General features: G+C 49.0%; 1 long non-coding RNA gene across 1 annotated transcript; it reads left to right on the top strand.

The window, feature by feature from the left end:
• The first annotated feature begins 3,335 nt into the window (after nucleotides 1-3,335).
• On the top strand, nucleotides 3,336-22,515 carry LOC128626157 (uncharacterized). Its single transcript, XR_008390083.1, has 3 exons — nucleotides 3,336-3,414; nucleotides 6,735-6,827; nucleotides 22,238-22,515. It is a non-coding gene; the product is annotated as an uncharacterized LOC128626157 (long non-coding RNA).
• The last annotated feature ends 1,451 nt before the right edge of the window (nucleotides 22,516-23,966 follow it).

Below are 23,966 nucleotides of genomic sequence, written 5' to 3'. Positions count from 1 at the left end.
TGTCTGTACCTGCCCTTTGGGACCTGTCTACGGGCTTGTTTCTTCCCTTTCCCTGGACTTTGTCTACTAATTTAGGTTCCTGGTACGGGTGCAGAACATGTGCATTTCCAGCTTCTTTGCCTAAGCTGTGCATTCAAGGGTGAAGATTTCTTTCTCAAGTTTTGTTACAGAGCATCTTTATCATCACTCAGGTCCAGTTACTTTGTAATGCCAATGGCAGTTTATTTCAGAGGTTCTTTAGGAGTTTATTTCAGAAGTCCCAAAGAACAGAACTTTCTAGTCATCTATTCTCAGTGAATGCTGTTTCAGTGCTATGAGGGCAAAAACATTTTGTATAGTATTTCGAGGCTGCGATGCTGGTTGAAACTTGCTTTAAATGGGGCTGGTAGAAATGTCAGTTCAGCCCCCCACCCTCTCCCACCGCCACACCCCACACCATCACCTGGCTCTGGTCTCACATACTTGCCTTTATGTCATTTGAAACCATTTTGTTAGACTGCATCATGACAGCTGTCATACCAGCTTGCATTAAAGAAATCTTATCACAACTGGAGAATATGTGCCACTTTCTCACACTGAAAATGGAAGTACATAAGCAACATTTTCAGTCCTTTAGGCTTTGTCATTTCAAGACAGGTACAAGTGCCAGTGTAAGGCAAAGAAAGATTTTTTTGGGGTGTGTATGGAGACATTGCTGTGAGTGATGGAACGTGTCACAAGTGTATTTCCAAGTTTCATTCCAGAGATTTGTGGTGCACAGTTGCTGCACTGGTCTGACAGCAGGCCAGTCGAAGTGGAGAGTCATCCAGCGCAGATGATAACTGAAAACACACCACATTATGGCAGGTGGGAGACAGGCAACAAACTCAAAGTATCCTAACCAAGCATTGAAAATCATTTGCACCAGCACAGTTAGGTTAGTCTCCCTGATGTTTGGTTTCCACAGAAGTTAAGTGGGTAGAAGGACGGAGCCATCCTGACCACATATCCACATGTGGTTCTCTATTGAAATGTAAGAAAAACATTCCATTTCCAAAATAAATTGTGAGGGGTGATGAATGGTTGATGTGTTAGAATAATGTGGAATTGGAGAGATTGAGGGTCAGCAAAGGAACCAACACCAGGCCCCTCCATAAGTTGGTCTTCATCCGAAAGAGGTGATGTTACCCTTCTGGTGGTTTCTGGAGGGGGTCCTGGAGAAGGAGTTCCTTGTAGAAAGCTGGCAGGTGACTCGCAACAAGCACTGCTCCAGGTCAGACCAACTGAAAGCACCGCCTGAGGGAATGAGTGTGGAATTTGTCAGCAGAAGCTTCATGATAAGGTGAGAATGCATGTTTCTCTTTGGTGACCAGTGAAAAAAGGTTCCAGCCTGGCTGCGCAGTCCTGATTCATCTGCAGTGCTCACCAGACCTTGCACCTTCACGTGGCCAATTACTTTGGTCTGTCTGAATTTCTCTTATTGGAGAGAAATTTCCATTCCCTGGAACACTGTAGAAGCTACCTGGAAGAGCTCTCTGCTCCAAAAGATAAAGTTCGGGGACCATGGAATGTTGAAATTACCTGAAAGGTGGCAGAAAGTAGTGGAACAAAACGGTGACGACCTTGTGCAGTCACTGTGTTTGAGGAAAAATGAAAAATGCGCCTGTCATCGCATCTCAAAGTAAAAAGTGAAGGAACCTTTCAGCTGAGCCATTTGTGGGAAAGAAGTTCCAAGTGTCGGTCTCTGCTGCCATCTTGTGCCTATTTTTGGGAATGACACCTCAGTGCAGTTCAGCAGGAAAAGTGGTTAATTGTAGTGGAATATCAATGGCTTTTGACGGTAGTGGTATTTCCAAGTGCATTCCAAAGCGTCTAATGTCAGCACGGTCTAGTTACCTTGTGAGTGGTGTGCAAGTTAAGGGCAAAGGGAGCGATGAACGTGTGTTATGCGACATTATTTGGTAATGGCTTTGTAGCGTCATAGAGTGAAGTCTTCACAAGTTCGAAGTGTGTTTGAAAATTGTTTGTAATTTGCTTTGTCTGTTGCAGCTTCGTTAAACAAAGGGAAAGTAAAGTGTATTCAAAATCCTCCATTCAGAAATAGAATACAATAAAATAAAACAAAACATAATAAAATAACATCACTGTCATTTTATGTGCATGCCCTTCTGGACGCGTCTAGACACAGTTCCCTCCAGTGTGTCTTGTCTTCATTTGCGCTTTTCAGTTCCTAAAAGGGTGCAACTCTGGTACAGTTGGAGGTTTTGTGACTAACCCATGTGTTCAAAGGTGCAGATTTTGTTCTTAAGTTTCAGTGTGTAGTATCTTTAGCATCATTCAGTTCAAATTATTTTGTAACTCACATGGTGGTTCATTTTGGAAGGTCTGTAGGGGTCTATTTCAGAAGTACAAAGCAGAACTTTCCAGTCACTCATTTTCAGTGAATTCTAGCTTAAGTGCTGCCTGAACAAAAAACATACTGTAAATGATGCGATTCTGGTTGAAGCTTCATTTATATCAAGTTGGCCCAAAAGTCAGTTTGGCCCTCACCCCTCTCACTGCCCTGTCCTGTGACTCTGGTTTGCTAACTTGTCTAATTTTACTGAAAAGCGTTGGGTCAGACTGCACTGTGACAAATGTCATACAAATGTGCATTGAAAGAAAAAAACTCATCGAAACCACTGCGATTTTGTGGTCATTTTCATACTGAAGATGGATGAACAGAAGGAATGCTTTTGGCACATTACACTGTCATTTCAAGAAAGGTGAACACGCAACTGGAATGCAAAATAAAGATTGGTGGTGTGTATGGAGAAGGCGTTGTAGGTGATGAAATGTGTCCGAGGTGGTTTGCAAAGTTTCATCCCAAGATTTCTCACACAAAGGTGCCCCACAGGTCTGGCAGACCATTGGCAGTTCAGAGCCATAGAGTCCAGATGTTCACTGAGGACAGACCACACCATGCCATGCAGGAGACAGATGACATACTCAAAGTATCCAAATCCAGTGTCAAAAATCATATGCACCTGCAAGATTACAGTGAATCCCTTTGATGTTTGGGTTCCCCAGAAGTTAAGCTGGGTGTGTGTGTGGGGGAAACTTTCTTGACCTCATTTCCACATGGGGTTGTCTATGGAAATATATAGAAACCATTCTGCTTGCAAGCAAATTGTGTGGTGGTGTGAACGGATGAAACTTGAGAATAATGTGGAACAGGAAAGATTGTAGGCAAATGAAGGAAGCACCAGCAGCATCCCCTCCACAGGGCAGTCTTCATTGAAAGGAGGTGATGTTGCCTGTGTGCTGATACCAGAGGGCGTCCTGTAGGGGGAGCTCCTTGGGGAAATTCGCAACACGTGCTGCCCCATCAGACCGACTGCAAGCACTGCCTGAGGGAAAGAGTTGAAGCAGAAGATAGGAAAGCCTGGGGTTGAGGTGGGAGTGCATGTTTGTTTTTCTTTCTTTTCTCTTTTAACTTTTTTATTGACTATGCCATTACATTTGTTCTATTCCCCCCTCCATTCCCCTCCACCATGCACACCCCTCCCCCACGATTTCCCCCTTTACTTTATGACCATGTGTCTCAAATTCTTTAGATTCTATATTTCCCCTACTATTCTTACCCTCCCCCTATCTATTTTCTATCTACTGTCTATGCTACTTATTTTCTGTACCTTCTCCCCCCTTCTCCTTCTCCCACTCCCCTGTTGCTAAGCCTCCATGTGATCTTCATTTCTATGGTTCTGCTCCTGATCTAGCTGTCCTTTTAGTTTGCTTTTGTTTTAGGTGTGGTTGTTAATAACTGTGAGTTTGCTGTCCTTTCACTGTTCATGTTTTTTAACTTCTTTCTCTTAGATAAGTCCCTTTAACATTTCATATAATAAGGGCTTGGTGATGATGAACTCCTTGAATTTGGTCATATCTGAGAAGCACTTTATCTGTCCTTCCATTCTAAATGAAAACTTTGCTGGATAGAGCAATCTTGGTTGTAAGTCTTTGGTTTTCATGACTTGGAATACCTCTTTCCAGCCCCTTCTTGTCTGTAAGGTCTCTTTTGAGAAATCTGCTGACAGTCTAATGGGAACTCTTTTGTAGGTGACAGTCCCCTTAGCTCTTGCTGCTTCTAGGATTGTCTCCTTCATTTTAATCTTAGTTAATGTAATGATGATGTGCCTTGGTGTGTTCCTTCTTGGGTCCAACTTCTTTGGGACTCTCTGACCTTCCTGGATTTCCTGGAAGTCTATTTCCTCTGCCAGATTGGGGAAGTTCTCTTTTATTAGTTTTTCAAATAAGGTTTCCACTTGTGATTGTTCCTCTTCCCCTTCTGGTACCCCTATAATTCGAATGTTGGAATGTTTAAAGATGTCCTGGAGGTTCCTAAGCCTCTCCTCATTTTTTTGAATTCTTGTTTCTTTATCCTTTTCTGTTTGGTCATTTTTTCCTTCCTTCTGGTCTACTCCCTTGATTTGAGTCCCAGTCTCCTTTCCATTACTATTGGCTTCCTGTGCATTACCATTCATTTCAATTAGTTTAGCTTTCATGTTTCTCTAATTTGTGACTAAAATCAACCAGTTCTGTGAGGATCCTGATCACCAGTGTTTTGAACTGTGCATCTGAAAGTTTGGCTATTTCTTCATCGCTTAGATTTATCATCTCTGGGGCTCTGAGTTGTTCTTGAGCCATTTTTGGTCTGTTTGCACCGTTAAGTATGAGGAGCGGAGCCTTAGTTCTTTGCCAGGGTGGGGCCACCCAGGTCGCTGGTTTGTGATGCTGTATGTGGGGGCGGGGTCAGAGAGGGAGCAATGGCTGTCCTCTCCACTAGCCTAGTCCGTCCCACCACTCCCCCTGGTCTGTTTATCGGAGCAGAATTGTGCAAGCCTGCTGCCCTGCGCCGTGCGGTCTCAATGCTCACCTCTTCACTGGTTTATCTGCATGCAAATGTGCGACCTACCGCCAACAGCCAGCCGTGCCTCTTAGCTAGCCCGCACCTGTGATCTGCACCTTCGCCTGCTTGCGCACCACCAGGTCGGGATCTTTTTGGTCAACCTGCTCCGCTGCTGGCTTCGCCCCTCTTACCAGTTTAGCTGAGCATTTCATTGTTTTTGGACTCCGTGTTGTCGATTTTTAGTTGTGTTTATTGTTGTTAAAAATTTGTTCTTAGATTTGGTTGTGCACAGACGCAAGGTGTTTCCACCTATGCCTCCATCTTGGCGGAAGTCCTATTTTTGTGGTTATTTAGAAGTGTACTACATAACTACCAAATAAAAGGACTTTCCAGTCACTCAGTTTTTTTTAAAAAAGATTTTATTTATTTATCTTTAGAGGGGAAGGGAAGGAGAGAGGGAGAGAAACATCAATGTATGGTTGCCTTTCGTGCGTCCCCTGCTGGGAACTGGCCTGCAGGGAACTGGCCTGCAGGGAACCTGCCTGCAACCCTGGCATGTGCCCTGACTGGGAATCAGACCGCTATTGTCTGGTTCGCAGGCCCGCGCTCAATCCACTGAGCTACACCAGCCAGGGCTTCCAGTCACTCAGTTTTTTGTAAATTTTAGCTTAAGTGCAATGAGAGCACTTAGAGAAACATCGTATATACTTTCAATGCTGCGATGCTTGTTGAAATTGGCTTTTTATTGGCTTGGCCAAAAGATAAAAACTTTTGGGAAGATGTAGTTATGAAGATGCCTGAAAGATTGCAGAAAGCAGTAGAACAAAATGGTGAATACGTTCTTTAAGGAAATTATTGGTTAAAGTGAAAAGCGTCTTTCATTGTCTCTTTACCTAAAAACCAAATGAACCTGTTGGCCAAGCAAATAGTAAAATGTTCCCAGGTGTGTCTCTGCTGCCATCTCGTGGGCCTTTTGGGAATAAGATGTTAGTGACTGGTCAGCAGGAAAAGTGGTTGAATGCAGTAGAATATGACTGTTGATTGCAATGTTATTTAGACGCGCGTTTAGTAAGTTTTAAATATCAGGACTTACTAGTTACTTTCTGTTCCTGATTTCTATATTAACAGCAATGTCAGAAAGAAACATAGTGTATATAATTTCAGTCCTTTGAAAAATTTAAAACTTACCCTAGCACAGGATGGTCCCTAGGAAAATTGTCCCAAGTGCGGCTCTCTGCTGCCATCTCATGTGTCACTGAGATGACAAATCTTATTGTCCCACTTGTGTGGTCATGGCTCGCCTCCTGGTTGTGGCTTCACGGTCCCCTGCCTTGCACTTGCTGCCCCCACTGCACTTCGGTGGCTGCAGGCAGAGGAGGACAGTCCGCACTGCACTGGACAGAGATGCTCAGACCTTTGACCCCCTGTGGGCGATGCAAGGCCCTCCTGGCAGCTGGTAGCGCTCTCAGGCTGTGTCTGCTGCTGTTGCCACAAGATTTAACAATTTTAGCAAAGTAACCTATTCTCAACAGAATGATTGTGTTGATGAAATTTGGAAAAGTTTATTAGTTTAGCTTGTGTCCTATAGTTTGTGGGATTGCTTAATAAAAAGTAACATTCCACAAATGCTGCACTTTTCATAAATTTCCTGTCTATCACCCATTTTACCACTATAAGACCCTGTTTCCCCAGACTCCCAAATGCTCTGTACGCCTGATATCACCTCATTGTCTGGTATTCATTTGTACTCATGCACATATTTAATACTGAATATCTTGTGTTGATCTGATTATGTTATTTTGATTATTATCCCACTGGTGTTAGAGCTGACAAGGTTTGTGGAAAATAATGACTATTTAATCCCCCACAGTTTTGAAAAGCTGACGATGTGGAATGAATGGTGAGAGAGTGCTAACTTCTGAACTTGTTGAAGCTGAGAGATCATGGACATCTGCCCTCCAAGGTCAGCATCCTTTTTGTTCACTGTCTTTTGGCCTATTGCTTTTGGGTTTGGCAAGATTTTGAAGTTTGCTTTTAGAGAAACAAGGGTTTTATCTTATTGAATCACAGTTTTGTTTACAACGGGAGGATCTGGTTCAGCTCCTGCCTCTGGCCTCTGGCAACTGGGGCCCCGTGTCTGGCTCCAGCTGCATATTCTGGCCATGGCATCCTGGTTACAAATCAGCATCCTGGTTAGAGGTCTGCGTCCTGTGTCCAGGGCCTGTGCTTCAGAATCAAAATGTATTCGGTTGTGTTGTTGCAGGAAAATGAAGCAACCAGACACCGAGGGTTTCTGGAATACGAGGTTTATTAACGTGCACGGGCTCAGAGGAGGAAGTCTCCAAATTCTGAGCCCTGAACAAAGGAAAAGCAGCCGTTTTATAGAGCTGGGGGATAGAGCGAGGGGGAGGCCTGTCCTTCAGACCAAAGCTGGAGATAATTTACAGAAGCAGAAAGCAGAGCGCTTCACTGTCTCTGGTATGTAGGTGATAAGCTAGAAGAAACGAGGTAAATCACTGGGCTGTTAAACATCTGGGCTGTAAAAAACAGTCCCCTAATTGCTGTGCTATATTTTAAAATAGCTATCAATTTCCCCCAACATTCCCCCCCTTTTACGCTAAACAGCATTTGTGCTTGTTTAAGCATAACAATATTCTTCTTGTAGGAATAAACAAGTCCCCCCTTTTCCTGGATTCAGAGCATTGATGAGGTTTCTTTTCTCATTTTTCTCCTCCTGTGATCTACTATCAGGGAGGGGTTCTGAGGCCCCTTTCTTCTTCTGGATTATTATATACTTCTTTGTAGAACTACTTACATAGTTCTAATAAAGCAAACAAAGATTCAGAACAAAAAGAATACAGATGGTGTAAAGACTAGGTATTTCCTCCTGCTATGGCCTACAATTTGGGTTTCATTATTGCAAAAGAGCAGTCAGAAACTAAGTTTTTTTTAACTTAAAATACTTTCATGTCTTTGCTCTTTATTCTCACGGTCCTAACTCCAGGTGCTGTAAATCAAGAAATAGCACACATCTGTGTTTCGGGCCGCTGGCATTGTCAACTGTATCAAGCAGGATCTTTAGTTAATCTAAAGTCATGTGGCATTCTTTTACGGTCTACTGGCAAGAGCTCTTTTGTACCAAGTTTCAGTCAAAGTCTCTCCTGCTTTCTAGGCCACGCGGCCAAAGGGGGCACCCCAAAGTCGCGTGGGCCTCCTCTACCAAAGCTGCAGGGGTCTGTATTCTGCTAAAAGTGTGTGGCTTTCTTCTTCACCTGGCTGTAGGGATCTCTATTCTGGCAAAGCTGCATGGTTTTCCCTTTTACCTGGGAAAGAGGGGGTTTTTACTTCACTGAAGCCGCATGGCTCTCTCCCACATGACTGTAGAAATCCTCACTCTGCCCCAAACCGTGTGGCTCTCCTCACCTGGGCAGTTATCCCTTCATGTCCTGGAGTCGATCTTTTCTAACCTCTTATACAGCCCCCCCCGCCTCAGGGGCTCAGTCCTTAGTTACATCCTGGGTAAGTGACTTTATCCCCAGTTCTAAGCTTGGCCACACTATTTAATATATCTACAAAACTAGTTAAAGGTTATAGATATGTCAAATAATTATTCTAGAGGTCAGCTGCAAAACCGTTGCTATGCAAAATATCTCTCAATGGCCCTGCTCTATTCGTCCTTTCCCCCTGGGGGGTGAAGTTATCTCAATAATTTTTGGACACCCTGAACTTCGGACTTTATCCTAAATCCTTTCCGGGGCCCCACCCTTGGCTGCACCTTGTATCAATATTCTTCCTTTCAGATTTATATCTACTTTATAATTATATAAAGGAAAATGGACGAAGGTCTTATCTTCTTGTAACTGCTTCAGGCTGGAAATGGATGCTGTCCTACCTACCCCTGGGTCAGGGGTGCCCTGAAAGGGGGGGGTGCAGCACAGAGAGAGTCCTTCCTGTAAGGGGAAAGACCTTACAGGGTCCTTCCTGTAAGGGGAAAGACCTTACAAGCCTGTCACCTGGACGTCGCAGGCTTGGTGTCCAAAGGCTGCCATTACTGGACTGTTGGCATCCTGGTCAGGTTGTATTCTGGAGGTGACAGATTAGGCAAGAAATTGGAAGTACAATTAAATCATAACTATTAATTGACAAAGGCAGATACTTCAGTAAAGAATGGCTTATCTGGAGGAAGGTGTACAAGGCATGCTACACCTATCCAAGACTCTTGGGGCCTACTATACTTTACTCAGGCTGAGGGGAATACATTAGGATTTCCCTCCTTTCAGATTTCTGAGCCCTTTCTGTCCAAGCTATCAAGGCAGAAAGGGGAAAATCAGTTCTAAAGTGAAGCCTATAGACTGCCCTAACTTTTTATCAAGTTAGTTACTTAGTTCAATCAAACCGTGGAGTCTTAGGGGGCGATGACAAAGATGGGTTCCTTAAGTGAGGCCTACATTGTAACTAATTACTCATAGGCATAGGCATACACCCTATGAAAACAGAATATACAGGTTAATTCATATAATAATCCCCAAACCAGTCTCTGTGCCTATGAGACTGTCTTTTGGGGTGACATTCTATTGCAAGGCCTTTCTTGCAATGACATTTACTGTGGGATTATGACAGGTCCTTTGCACTTGTATATTGTACATCTCTGGTGACATCACAACCCTGGTTTCAACTCTTAAATGAAAATAAACTTTTAAGACAGTTAGCTGTGCCATTCTGATTTCTAATACTGAATATAGTGATTTTTCCTTGAACTATAATTTTTCTCCTTAAGATTACCCTCACTGTTATTACAGGGACTACTTTGGGTCCTGCTTTTGATTTTGACTGTTCATTTGCATAAACACACCAAGAGCAGCCTGGATCACTTCTGATCCTTAAGTCTGCTTTGCTGGAACTCACACAGGGAACCTTCAGATTGACTTCTCAGTCTGCCCCTCGGGGCACAGAAGCAGAGCCACACATCTGCCATCTGGCTTCACCTGTACTAGTCGTTTAACTCAAACCCTTGAGCCTCTGTTGTATCTACAGGTTCCTTTTTAGCGATCTTTCAGCAAAGCAACCTTCATTCCTTCCCTGGAAAGGCTGGCTGGAACCACACAACTAACCAAAGTACCAGGCTTTTCTTGTGGGCTTTTTCGCTAGCTTCACAGGTCAATCCTAGTTCCTCTGAGCTTTCTGGTAATGACCAGAACCCATACATGCCTCCTTCAGGCGTGACATTCCAGTCAAAGTCCTGGTTAACAAAACTACTATTAATGACTGGTCTTATTGGTTTTATGCAAAGAAACCTTACATTATCATTTAATCCTTCAGAATGCCAAATTCTGGAGGGATCAGGTAGGGAGAAAAAAAACCCCACAAAGCTTGAAGGGAAATCTTTCTCCTTCTAATACCTATCAAGATGCATCTCCATGCCTTACAGCTTCTATCACTAACACCACATAATTTCTTTCTAAAACTTTCACATCTCCATTTATTTTTATAGCTTCCCACAGACTTTCTGCAATATTTACAGACCTTCTATAGCCTTTTTACCTATCCAGATTTATCCATAATTCACTTTTAATCCCTGTTCCTTTCTCACACTGGGAAGGACTGTCCTTAAACTCAATATCTGGCAGCTAAAAGTCCCTAGCACTATAGGCATCTTCTACTAAAAGTCTCTATATTTGCAGGGACATTTTCCACATTTCTGAAGCTTAGACCTTGCAAACACCCTATAAATCAGATGGTCAGCCTTGGACCTCAGATCATGACCTTCAAAACTAGAGGTGTTCCTATCAGAACCAGTTGCACAGAGAACCTGACTGCTGCAGTGTCCACACAGCAGCAGCATACAGCTCATAATCTGAAAAGAAGCCTTAGCCAGTTCTAAGATGGTGACGCCCATGAATGCTCTGTCCTCCAGGTGGGGCACTCACGTGGCTCATCTATTTTACCTAAAATAGCAGTACCCCGACTCTGGTTCTGCCTACCTGCAAAGGTCCTAGGACTCCGGTTTCAGGAACCCCGGAAGCCCCCAAGGCCCCTTCCTACTTGTGGGTGAGGAGGCACCACAAAGCTACCCTTCACCCATTGGGGTGGTTTACTGAGGCTGCAGTCACTAGTGGAGGTGGGGCAGAGGTCCCGCCAGCCTCTGAAGGTGGGGGCCCTGCAGCTCCGTTTTCGGGAGTCAAGGAAGCCTCTGCTAACTCTTGGTTCAGCGGGTGAGTAGAGCCCACTTGCAGAGGCTATGAATTTGTGGTGGAGACTTCTCCCACCTGCAGGGCAAAAGAGCTGTAGTGGGCCTCACTTCTCTAGAGGGCAGTGTCACTACTGGAGCCCCTGCTGTCTGAGGTCCCCCCCATCCACTCTGGGGATGGGGCGAGGCCCCCTTTTATTTATTTTGAGGATGGGAGGAGGTCTCCTAAAGACAAATCCGCACAGGGCACAGCCCAAAGGGCTAGGGGCACTCCCAACCCTAAGCAGCGTCAGTGGCAGCAAATCAGTCCAGCCTCCCAGTGGAACCCAGCCAGAGCTTCCCCGAGAGTCCGGTCCATGCGCTCTATCTTTCTCGAGCTTTGGGGTCAGCACACAGTGTACCTACTCTGCCCCGACCTGCGCCCCTTCTTCAAGGACACCCGGTGCCCTGTCCTAGAGAGCTCAAACAGCTGGCAAGGGCCCTCCCGGCAGCCATCCTGGGCCAGTGTGGCTGAAAGGAGGCCACCCACACACCGCAGCAACACTGGGTTAGTCTCCCTCTCTGTGAATGACTCCAGATCTCTGGCCAGTCCCCCCCCTAAGGGGAGTGGGAGAGTCTCTGAAGCCCTGTGGCAGTCTGGTCTGAGTCCAAGCCAGCTAGGCTGAGGGCTGTAGGCCCCTGTAACCCTGGCTTTTGTCACCTGCCAGTGGGCTCCTTGTTTTTCCTTTCAGAGTAGACACAGAGCAAAATCCGAAACACGGTTTTAAAACAACACAGGTAGAGGCATTCTCTTGCACCAGTGCGTTCACTGGTGTCTTGCAGAGGCATGCTCCTTCAGACCCGGTCTCATGGCAGAGACACGCTGCTTTGTCTCAGGCTGAAGCACACATCAGACCCAATTAACCCTTCTTCAGCAAAGATCAAACAGTAGATAACATTTCAAAGAGGTCTGAGGGAGTGTCTGTCAGGAAGAGAGTTGCAGAAACCCTGGGAGACACACCATCCCCCCTTGGACCCTTATCATATCAATGAAAGCACTCCTAGCAGAGCAGATTTCAGAGGTTTATCAGCAAGTCTTTGTGACGCCAGATTCTCCCCAGGACACACTCCACCAAGGCAAGGAGCTGCACCTCTCCCCAGCAGGCATTCAGGCCTAAGAAGATTGGAGCCAGGAAGTGCTTCTCCCAGAGTACATGGAGACTCAGGGCTTAGTCCAAGCCAGGGGGGTGGTGAGAGTCCATTGCTCTTTGTTGTACCCCCCCAGTCCTTCCATGAAGGCCTCCCAGGTGATCGAGTCTGGCCTAGGTTGCCCCCTGCTGTGAGGGGTCCCACCCGTTATTGACTGCCGACCAAGCTCTGGGGGCAGGGACAGGAACTGAGGCAGCGTTTGCTACTAGAGACAAGCTTTGTCTCCTGCGGCTGGCACTCCAGAGGTTGTCTCTTGCCGTTAGCCCAAGGGGTAGAGGTATAATTCCTAAAATCAGGCAGAGCGGTCAGCAATATCTCCCTATTCTTGTTTATAAAATTAAATCAAAATAGGCCTGTGAAATCCACTATTTGCTATTCTCGAATGCAATTACAAGAAAACAACTTCCATATACATCATAGAGTACAAACAAGAATTAAAACAATGCATTCCTGGGTTGTTATAACTCAAACTCCTAAATTGAGTCAGTTGAAAAGTGATATAAATGCATGGGAAAGACAAAAGTAACAGGTCTGGTTACATTTCAATTTTGGGAAGAATTAGTACAGACTTCACAAAGTTACTTTAAAGATATGCAGCAAGGGCTAGTATCTGAACTCAGGGTAAGACAGTTCAGCATGAAGAATCTAAAAAAAAAACAAAACTCCTGCTTGGTTAAGCGTTAATTGTCCGGCAGCATAAATTTAGTCCCTGTAAGTTGGTAGGAAAAGTCTCTCTTAGGTGACCACTCCAGGGGTGTTGGTTGGAATTCCACGCAGCTTGGAGAAATCTGGACAGGAGTGTCTATGTGTGGAGATCCGTCACCCGTTGGGGAAGCCTTTTCTGTGATATGGCTTCACTCTCATCGCCTGCAGTTCTAAAGGTCATTCTGAAAAGCAAACAGCATACCCTCTTCTCCAAGTTAAGAGTTAAAATGGCCAATAAAATTAAATTTGAGGGTGGGGAAGGCTCAAGATTCTCCCTTTTTGTTTCTTAAAGAGATTTTTGAAAATATGATGAGCCCGTTTTACAATTGCCAGACCAGTTGGATTATAAGGTCTTTATTGGCAAATATCTTAGAACTAAAAATTCCTCACACAGCAAGACTTGGAACTTAGAAACCCAGCTTCAATGCTACCAGCCCAGCCTGCTCACTGAAATCTTACCTGTTGCTAGGAAACAGCTAGTGTGGCGCCACCGCTCTGGTTAGCGTTCTAAGTCTCTTTGGTAGTGTTGTAGACGATCGGCGGGTAAATACACACTCTCGGAGTCCAGAACCGAATTGATAAAAATTTTAATGGCCAAAGATTTTCCTGCACAGGGGCGAACTTCCCCAACTGTGACCGGAGTCACGTAGCCACTCAGAGCTACAAAATGGAAGTCGCGCCTGGCTTACAGACTACTGGGTATTTATATTTTCTAGCAAGCAAGCAAAGGCATACAGAAGCAGAGGTGGCGGTTAGCTATTGGCTTATTTAGAAACGGCGAGGGTCCCTGATTGGTGGGTGCTGCTGCTGGCGGGCACTTTCTGGCGGCCCGGGTTAGTTACCTTATTTGGCTGGAATTTTAAACCCAATTGTTCCCGGATGTTTGTTCATTACCCTGTTCCAGGAACTGCAGATTTAGGGTTGGGTAATGCCCTAGCTGTAATTTTCCTAGCTGGGTATAACATCTTTCAGGTCTTTAACATGAAAAATAGCCTTCCCCTGTGCCCTCTTCAGTTCCTTGAGACTAAAAGATAAAAACAGGGCTCAGAAAACTAGCCTTGGAAACGTAAAGGAGCCTTTCTCACACTGCAGGTAAGACAGAACTGTGTAGACTCGCCAGGTGGTATTTTTTGTCAAATTGGTTTCCGGTTTTTAATATGAAAAATAGCCTCCTCCTGTGCCCTGCAGAGTTCTTTGATGCAAAATATGAAAACTGGGCTTGAAAACTGGCCTGGGAAATCTGGAACAGTTTTTTCAGGACAGTTTTCAAGCCCAGATCCATCTCAGAAAGAGCCTTGCTGACTGAGAAGTTAAGACAACACTCGGGAGACTTACACGACACCAGGAGGATTTTGTGGAATTGGTTCAAGTTCTTCATATGAAAAATAGCCTTCTCCAGTGCCCCGTTCAGTTTAGAGAAACTAAATTATGAAAACTGGGCTTGCACACTAGACTGGAAAATGTAAAGGAGCCCTGCTCACTCACCAGTTAAGAAAAAGCTCAGGAGCCGCGCTGAGCGTTTTTTTGCCTCATGGATTTCTGGTGGGTCAGAGGGAAATAGCCTTCTCCCGTGCCAAGATTAAGTCCTTTGTGGGTAAAATAAAACATGGTGCCTAGAAAACCAGCAGGAAAAAGTAAAGGGGGCTTTCTGACACTGGAGTTGAGACAAAACTCTGGAGCCTTGCGGGCTGTGTCCCCTGGCTCCCAGGAAGCTGCCCGACGGCCTGCTCCAGGTCCTGCAATCCTGGGGGTCTCCTCCCTCACTCTCCCAAATCTGTGTTCTGCTTAAATTCACTGAGGTGTTTTCTGCAACAAGACTGCATACTGTTGGCCATACTAGGTGTCAGCCTCCCGATCAACAAAGTCCTGGAGAATCTATGCATCACCAGGGACTTCACCCCCTAACAAGGAAGGAGGGTGCGTGAATCACGCAGCTAACCTTTCCCAGAAATTACGAGGCCGTCTGAAGCTCCTAGATACTTTCAGTTATTTACCTTGTTTTAGCAATTTAAAGGGCAATACATGCACACGGTATTAATTAAAATGGCATAAAAAGGTACGGAAATAAATAGTCGAAGGGTCGATGGAAACGAAGGTCCCCTGGGCCCCCGTGAGCCATAGCTTTGGAGTGTTGGTAGTGACCTTGTGGAAAGAACTCTTCACACACATGATTGTGTCTCTTTTATTACCTTTCTAACAACCAGGAGGATGACTCACGGCTTTTAGATTCGGCTTTTTCACCTGAACTGGGCACTTTAGGTTCTTCCACCGGAGGTCAGGTTCAACGTAGTGCTCTGTGGTGTTCATGAAACGAGCCAGAGTTTGTCCAGCCAACCCACTGCTGATGGCCATCGGGGTGTTCCCAGCGTCCTTCGCTAATGGTGCAGCAGTCCCTTGGCCGCGTCTGCCCATCAGCAGGGTCTGACCACTTGGGACGGAGTCTAGCTGAGTACATACCCCCTGCGTCCCTGTTCCTCACCCAACTGCCCTCCAAGGCGGTGGTCCGGCTTCCTCTCAGTGTTGTTTCGTAGGGGCCGTGACAAAACCATCCTGGCCCCCATGCGATGAGGAACTGCCACCTGCTCCCCTCGCCTCCCCCTCCCTCTGCCACCCCCCAGGTCTCCACATCAGTGTGACCCTCTGCCGCTGCTCTGGCTGCTCTCACTGTCTCACCTGCACCTTTTCATTTAGGGCCGACAGCGGTTCGCCTGCCACGGCCTGGGCCCCTCCACTTGCAGGCAGCGCCATGGAAAGGCGCGCACAGGCCAGCGAGCTCCCCGTTCACAGCACACAGGCCAGCCCAGGTCTGCGAGCTCGCTGTCTGTCCTCGTGTTTCCAGGGCTGCGGCCACGCCCATGATCCACTTTCGGGACACTGTGCCCTCCCCTGGAATGAACCCGGGGTCCCTGCACAGGCATTTCTCATCCTTCCTGATTCACGTCCAGGCAGACGCGGATCTACCCTCTGCCTATAGACTGGCCTGTTCTGGGCGTTTCCTAGAAACGAAGGTGACACGTGGATTTCGGTGAGTGGCTTCGTTCCCTCAGAATGGCGGGACGGCCGAGGAAGACACGGATGCCGTCCCTCACCCCGAGTCCAAGGCTGCTGAGTGCGTTCCTTCTACAGGATCCGGGTAAAGCCCAAGCAGTGACAGAGAGACCAAGAAAGGAGGAGGGTGTGTCCACCTGCCTGCCTGTCTGTCTCCAGTGGGCTCTTTCTCACAGATGCAGGGACGTCTGCCCACACCAATACATAGCCTCGTCACTGTCACAGAATGCGCTCAGTGAAATCATTATTTCTGTGTGATCTACAACCCAGCACCAAGTTGTTTCTTTCAGCAGTTCCTCTATGATCGCTATGTGGAATGGAGAGATTATTTCGGATGTCAGCTATTAAAACCGGTCCTGCCTGAGACACACCCGGCTAGGAAAACGAAAGTTGTGACACCGTCTGCAACACCCTGGGGTGGAACTGTGGGGTGAGAGGGTGCTGCCGGGCTGTGCGTACCTACTCGTGACACCCTCCGGGACTCCCGCTGGGACGGACTCCCACAGGGAGTCTGCTCTCCCCCCAAAAATCATTTTTGAAACACTGGGGAATTCTGATAACTAACGATGACCTATCTCTGAGTCCATCATATACATTTTTGAAGTTGACGCTCTTTTCATTGCTCTTTGGTGACTTGTAGTCGTGCTTACGTGTAATTTTCAGGTGAGAGAGTTCGCTGAGTTCTCTGGCTTTTCTTCCTCCCCCTCACTTTCACGCCCGCCCCTCTCCACAGTGAGGCAGCAATGCCACACCGGGCACACCGCCTGTGTCTTTCCAGCTCTGTCTGGCCACTTTGTCTCTTTTTTTCCCCATTGAGTTTCGAAACCTGTTTGCCTCCCCCGCTGTTTGCGACTGGGTCCCTTCTGGCGCCCTGGCCTCCTGGTCACTTCCCTGCACTGTTGCTCAAAGGCCGGCCTGCCCGCCCCTCCCTCCCTTTGGAAGTAGCCGCTCACCTTGCCTCTCCAGCTTGAACTTTCCGAAGTCCTTGCCACGGATGTCACCTTGAAAAGTGAACCCTCCCCGTTCGAGTCCCGACGAGACCTGCTGTGGGAGGGGAGGGGGCAGAGGGTGCGGAATGAGGGCCGAGCGCTCGCCCCTCCTTCCCTAAGATCACTGGACCTTCCCTGCTCAGAGAGCACAGGCTAATGTTCTCTGTTCGCCATTCCTTAGGGTGAAACTATGTAGTTAAATGGCGAAATATACAGATGGACCATGTAACTAATGTAAATCCTAACTCATTTTGGCCTCAAAAGTGGCTTGTAAATTTACAACACGCGTGTGGATGAGCTGCCTTCGATGAAAGGGATGAAGATAGGAAACCACACACAACCCGAGTTATGCAAAACACCCTGTGTCACCGCCTTGGCTGACACGCGTCATGTAAGGCTGTGCCCATGGGTCGGGGGATGAATCACAGAGCAAACACATGCTCAAGGTGCAGAGAAGCCCCTTCAAGGGGGCGTCCTAACTGTCCCTGCTCATCTGGGAGTGGCAGTCTGGGACGTTCGGAGTGGCTGTCAGCGGCCTCGGGACCGGAGTCCACACCTGGCTGTGACCCGGCAGGGACAGCCCATTTGCCTCGGCCCGTAGGCATCTCATTTGGGGACTCGGTTTCTTCTGTGCTCAGATGAGGGGTACCAGAGCCAAGTCACTTTGCAGGGGGACCACAGCATCCCTCCAAGCACCGGCCATTCCCCCTCGACTCATGGACGCCCCCTGCTGCCCGCACCCCGGGGCCCATCCGGCGGAGCTCAGCCGTCGCCCAGGCACTTACGTAGCCGTCCAGGCCCCAGGTGCCGTCATCCAGCTTGCCCACAAAGACGTCCGCCGGGCCGTGCGTGCGAACGGCTCTCAGAAGCAGGTGGGCCTCCTCCTTCTTGTACACGCCTGCGAAGAGACCAGGGCGGTGCCCCTGCATGACTGGGACTCACGGGCCCACCGGCACGGGCGTGCAGCCATTGGCTGGGAATACGGCCTGGAGGTGGTAATACCACAGAGAAGAAAGATTGTTATTATGTTTTCAAATTTGAGCTCTGGTACCTCTTTCCTCAAAATCACCTCTAACGAAAGTCCTTGTCTCTCTCGACTGGGCATCGTCCGCTTCACTCTGGTGAAACGTTTCCACCTGTTTATCCCACGGAAAACAAAACAAAACTAACATGCTTTCAATTATATTCATGTTTGAAATCCAACATTTTTTTGTTTACAATGTGCTGACAAGGGGCCGGGAGTCTGGCCCCCACCCCACAGCCGTAGCCCCACAGACAGCTGTGCACAAAGGGGCGATTCACCCATTAGGGTGGAGAGAGCAGTGTGGGGGCCAGGGGGTGACGGACACGCCCCGGTGGCCCGGATGCTCTCAGGCTCGAGGTGACTCCACAGTCACACTGCCCGGCTCCTCGGGAGGCGGAGGGACTGTCCCCCACTCTCCTCACTCAGATGTGCGGTGGTCGGCACGCACGGGACCTGTCGGCAATGCCTCGAGTCCCCTGCCTGCGGGAGGGGACGAAGGCACCGAAACACACACTGGTGAGCCTGTCTCCTCTGTGTGGAGAAGGCAGGACGAGGGGCAGCCCTGCTGTCTTGGAGTGCACAGCAGCGCAATCTCCCACGGAAATGAGAGAAGCAGCGCTCTCACCTCCCAGCTGCCCTGGGCACAGGGACCGTGGGGAGCCACCACCGAAGTCCCAGATGACAAGGACGCCCGAGGGCCTGCCTGTGGCCGAGGGTCCCCTCCCACCCTCGGGGGCTACGTCTCTGGAACCTCTCAAACTCCGACCCACTCTGTGCGCTGCAGGTGGAGGGAACGACCTTTGGCCGGCAAGTCTAAGCTGTCGTTATTTTATCAACTGGGGGATGATCCCCCAGAAAACCCTCAAAAACTAAAACACCACAAAACCAGGAGCAAACACATTTAAAAAAGAGAGAATATCTAGGGTTAGAGTTAAGATTTGGGTTAAAAAGAAAAAACCCCACTTATCAAAGAATCCCTCTGAGAGGCCTGCCTCTCTGGACTAAATCCCCCATCTTTGACTCAATATGCTGTGCACAGAACCTTGAGCACGTTGGTGCACTTTTCTGTGCTGGTCTGTGAGCCGGAAAAGGAGGAAAGCGCCCGGCCTGGGCCCGAGGTGACGTGGCGTGGCGGGACGGGCTCTGGGGCAGGGTGACCCCCACGCCCAGAGCGGCTGCCCGCCCAGGTCCCCCGCTTAGGACAACCCGGGCCTACCTGTCAGCTTCAGCTCCACCTGGCCGGCGGCACGGAAGGTGGCGTTCACCTTGCGGCTGGTGGCGTTGAAGCCGTCCACCGTCAGCGTCGCCAGCTGTGTCTTCCCCAAATACTCGTAATGGCCCTGCCACACGGAGCTGACGAAAAACACGTCGGGAGGAACTGCGAGGGAGGAGACACAGGCACAGATCAGCCCACGTGGAACCGAGCTACGTGGGTCTTTCACAACAGAGAAGGCGGACTCGCTCGGGGAGATGCCAGACACGAGCACAGTGACAAGGACGATGGTGACGGACCACACGCAGGCCCCTCACGGCGTGTGGAGCTCAAGTGCACCCCCAGGGGCTCCCTCGAGGGGCGGACACACGTTTGTCAGTTTGGGGGAGACAGAGTGCAGATGCAAAGCAGACCTGTGTGGCTGGAGCGTATGTGGGGCCGGGACCACCGACACCAGGTTAGGCTGGGTTGTGCTTAATGAGACGCATGGCAAACGGCCCCAGAAAATCGCTGCTGACGCGTCAGTGACACTCGCTTTGAAAGACAGAGGCTCGGGGGACAGACGTGGGACCTGTGTCAGGAACGTCCCGCCCTCACGCAGCCTGCTCGGCCCGGCCCCGTGTGGGCTGGCCACGCCGCTCACAGAGACAGCCTGCTGCGTTCCGCGGGCCAAACCGTCTCCCCCTGCCCTGTCCCCGTGGAGACGCCCCACCACAGGGAAGACAGACGGATGGAAGGGTGGCCCACGTCGCGGGTGTGGGTGAATTCAGAAAGAAACGGCAGGCAGTCTGTGTAAGACATTAAAGTCCACCTGGGACAGGATAACTCACAGAGACTGCTGAGACGTTCTCTCTGGTTGTTCACTGACTGAAAATTAAACCCATTTCCCACACCTCTGCTGGCCCACGCGCCTGAACCGCCGCCCATCTCACGGCCTTGGCCGGGGGTGCACCGGGGAAGGGGCCTCACTGCTTGTCCCTCGGATGGGCCCCAGGCAGGGACCACGTGGGACAGTGGGACAGGAGCCCCCACAAGTGGCATCGGAGGAAACACACTGCTCGACTCGGGGGTGGAATGAAAGATTTGTTTCTCCCAAAAAGCACTTTTTTGCAGACCCACTTAGAGCAGCTGATGCCGGGACACACCTGTGGCCGTGGCCCCTCATCCAAAGGTCCGCTTGGCCGATTCCCTGCCTTCCCCGACAGGCTGACCCGCAGGACACAGCCTGGCAGCGGGGGAGTCGAAGACGGAGGGAACGTCGTCACTCCCTGCTGTTCTGAGTGGACCCGACTCCCGAATCACAACAATTCAAGAAATGAAATAAGAGTAACACGGAGATATCAACGCCGGGGTCCCATGCGTTTGCTGGTTGAGAACTGACATTAAACACGGCCGCTGTCTGCCAGCCTCATGGCCGCCGGGTCTTCACCGGCAAGCCCCTCGCGGCTTCCCTTACCAAGATGAGCAGCCTTTAAAATACTGTCGAGGCGGCTTGATTTCCCCTACTCAGAATTTACCCACTGGGTGGGGCTTCTAATGTGCTTGCGGGGGCTTCACTGAAGGGACTCTTGGTGGGGGCCTAGGAAGTGGCCCGTTCTTGTTCGCACGTGACCGTGAGGAGCTGATGGGTCGTTCTGGGTCCTTGTCATCGGACTGTCAGCTGGTAGTGTGCAGTGGTGCGGCCACCAGAGAGCGGGCGTGTCAGAGCGTGCCACACTGATCAGAGCCGTATTTAACACGCATGCACGCCCCTCCCAAGAGGAGATGGGGTCTACCAGTGGCCACGCGTGCGCCTCAGAAAGCACACAGAGTGGATACACTGTTTCGGTCTCTCAAACAGAACGTAAGCACACAGGAGGGGGACACACGCCTCAGCCACCACCACCACCACCGACACTTCCTTCCTTCCTTCCGAGGGGGACAGTGCAGCCTGGGGAGGGAGTGCTGATTTCACTCAGCGTTCAACTTGTAAATAACAGCTACACGGAAGAGCCTGGGAATTTGGGTTTCCGTGATGCACTTGTAGCAGTTCCTGTAACCACACAGTGACCTTTGGCCTCCTCTGAGGATTTTCAAGTGTGACCCAGCAAGAGCATTTTTCACACCCTGCACAGTTGACGTGATAATAGATCCTTAAGCCCAAGAAACCAGTGTTAAAACCCAAGTGTGGGAAATCCAGGGAAGTGGCCTTGTATATTTACCAAGATTTTCTATTGCTGTTTGAAAAAAGCTTGACTTAAGTGATGACCTGGGGAGCACTGTATCATTTAAACGCTGTCTGGAGTTAATGCCATGTGTAAGTCAGGGTGGTTGATTGGGAGTGATAACAAATAACTTCCTTGAGAGGCAGGGCTGTGTCTTTTTGATTTGCTCCATCGTGCGTTTAGCCAGGCGCCACACGCAGCAAGCCGTGCTAGTTCATGTCTCGGGGGCAGAGGCTGCCTGCAGCTTGGGGACCCGTGGTGAGAGCGGGCTCATGTTTGAGCTGCTTGACTTGGGGTCAAAGGCCTCACCCAGGTCTGCTTCCTCAAGGGGAGGAGAGGACCTTAACCCTCTTTATAAGGCTCTCCATTATATCACTTTCTGTCGGCAACTCTGGCCCCCACCTGCCACCCAGTGCCCGCGGCACCTTTGGTGGCACAGTGTGAGATCACGCCGGGAGCTCCCCCTCCTAAGTACCGCTATTGCGTTAAGCAACTGCGGTCGAGAAAGCGCTAGGAATTTGCTGCGTGGCCTTGGCGATCTCGGTCACCGACGTGCCCGCTCGGTCGGGGACTAGTGGGGTCGGAGACTTGCACACCCAAATTTGTCTCGCTGCCCAGAGTAGAGGACCAATCACGGCCCTTGATTGAAATCTGTAGCTGGTCTGGTATACAAACCTGGAGTTTTAGTAACTGTCTCATTAACTTCTCTCACTCCTTTACCTACAAGTAAAAAGAAAAATTGTCATTTTCAAAAACAGGTATTTTGGAATCAGTTTGAAAAAAATGTCAGATTGAAGCAGTTTTCCCTTCTCCAGATTCCTCAAGTGTCCAGGAGAGGCACGTCTCATCCCCATCCATTCTAACCCCTGAATGCCCGGAAGACATCCCTTGCGATGGTGGGAAAAGCTTCCAGGGGAAGCATCAGTGAGTCCACCCTACGCGTCTCCTTCCACTCAGTGTCTACAACAGAGAGCCTTGCAAAGCAGGGTTTCTGAGGTCCGTTTCTGACTCCTACGTGGGACATGCTGCCCCCGACCGAAAGGTGATGAACTAACTCAGATTCCAGAACTTGCCATAACTCGACAAGTCCCTGCCCAGGTCGATGCTCTTATAAGTTAATACTGAATAATGCCAAATCGTGTCTCTTGCAGAACATTTAATTTGGTCTATCGAGTTAAACTTAACTCATGATTTCTTAGCTTTTCTAGTTCTGTATCAAAGTACAGATTATAATTTTTTTCAGTCTATTTACTTCGATTTCTGGTTGGAGAAGGGCGAGGGCAATGAACGTAAGGGTGAAGAATGGAACTATGAATGAGCTCCAGGAACCAAAGCTAAAGTCGTGGGGTCGATCGTACACACACACGACCTTTACTGATGGGGTTCTGTGCCCAGTGTGTGTGCAGAATCTAAGTTTGGGGAAGGGGCCTGGGAGAGCGGCCACCACCAAGTCTGGGCCAGGATTACTCCTCTCGTTCGTAAGTGCACAAATTTGGGAGTCACGGACGCATCATGTTCCTGTTCATTGTTTTTGCAATTTTAAAAACCAGAACCAGTGTCAAGGACACGTAAGCTTTGATTCCACCACCTCACAGTTTGTGGTCTTAAAAACGACAGTTTAATTCACTGTGCACCCATACGTGGCGATACTTGTCCGTTTTCATTAAAAGATAAGTTTTTCCAAAATGTATGCTGTTTTCTTTGAACGCATACTGGTTTTCTTCAACCAGACAGCTTTTCTCTCTGGGTTAAAACATGACTAGCACACGGTAGCGCCTGCATCTCTCCTTCGCCCACGCCTCCACAGTGCCAGACACGTACCGCACACATGTGCACACACACAGGAAGCACGGACAAAGTTGGGTGCCCACAAAGCTGTTCGTGTGGGGGTCTCCCGCCGGCACCCCAGCCTGGTGGGTGGCGGGCCTCCTCTCGGCTCTGCGAGGCAGGCTCGTGGGCAACTTACTTTTACAGACAGGCGACTTCCCCGTCCACTTCATGTCCGCTTTGCAGGTGCGGTGCTCAGACCCCCTGGCCAGGAAGAACCCGGGGTGGCAGGTGTACACCAAGGTGTATCGAAGGTGGGCAGGTCGATGGCCCGGACGTCCGCGTGGGCCAGCGTCTCTGGCTGTCCGCAGGCGTGAGCTGCAACAGCATTCATCCCGTTAGGGGACGCAGAAACCCGGTTTACTGTGCACTTAACCCATGAAGACATGAAGAAAGAGGGCGACACTCTGGAAAGGCTTTACACTTAGTCTGTATTTCGGAAGTGTGAACACAGTATCAACTGAATTATCACCGGTACCCATGCCCCCTCCCTCTGCACCTTTCAGCACCAGGGAGAGCTGGTGTCTGTCCCCTCCCTCCCTCCTCTCTGCTGCTCTCTCTCCCTCTATCCCCGTATATACGCACACACGCAAAAGTAGCTTACAGTTATGAGTATGCAAAACACAGAACTTATTCCTGAACTATTATTTCATAGTTATTGTATTACTTCCCATATGAATTTCTCCCAGCCGACGTTGGCCCACCTGTGTGTATGCA

Source organism: Artibeus jamaicensis, unplaced genomic scaffold, assembly GCF_021234435.1.
Source record: "Artibeus jamaicensis isolate MK-2021 breed Jamaican fruit bat unplaced genomic scaffold, CSHL_Jam_final scaffold_369, whole genome shotgun sequence".
In the NCBI taxonomy this organism is placed as follows: domain Eukaryota; kingdom Metazoa; phylum Chordata; class Mammalia; order Chiroptera; family Phyllostomidae; genus Artibeus; species Artibeus jamaicensis.
This window is presented reverse-complemented; position numbering and strand designations above follow the sequence as displayed.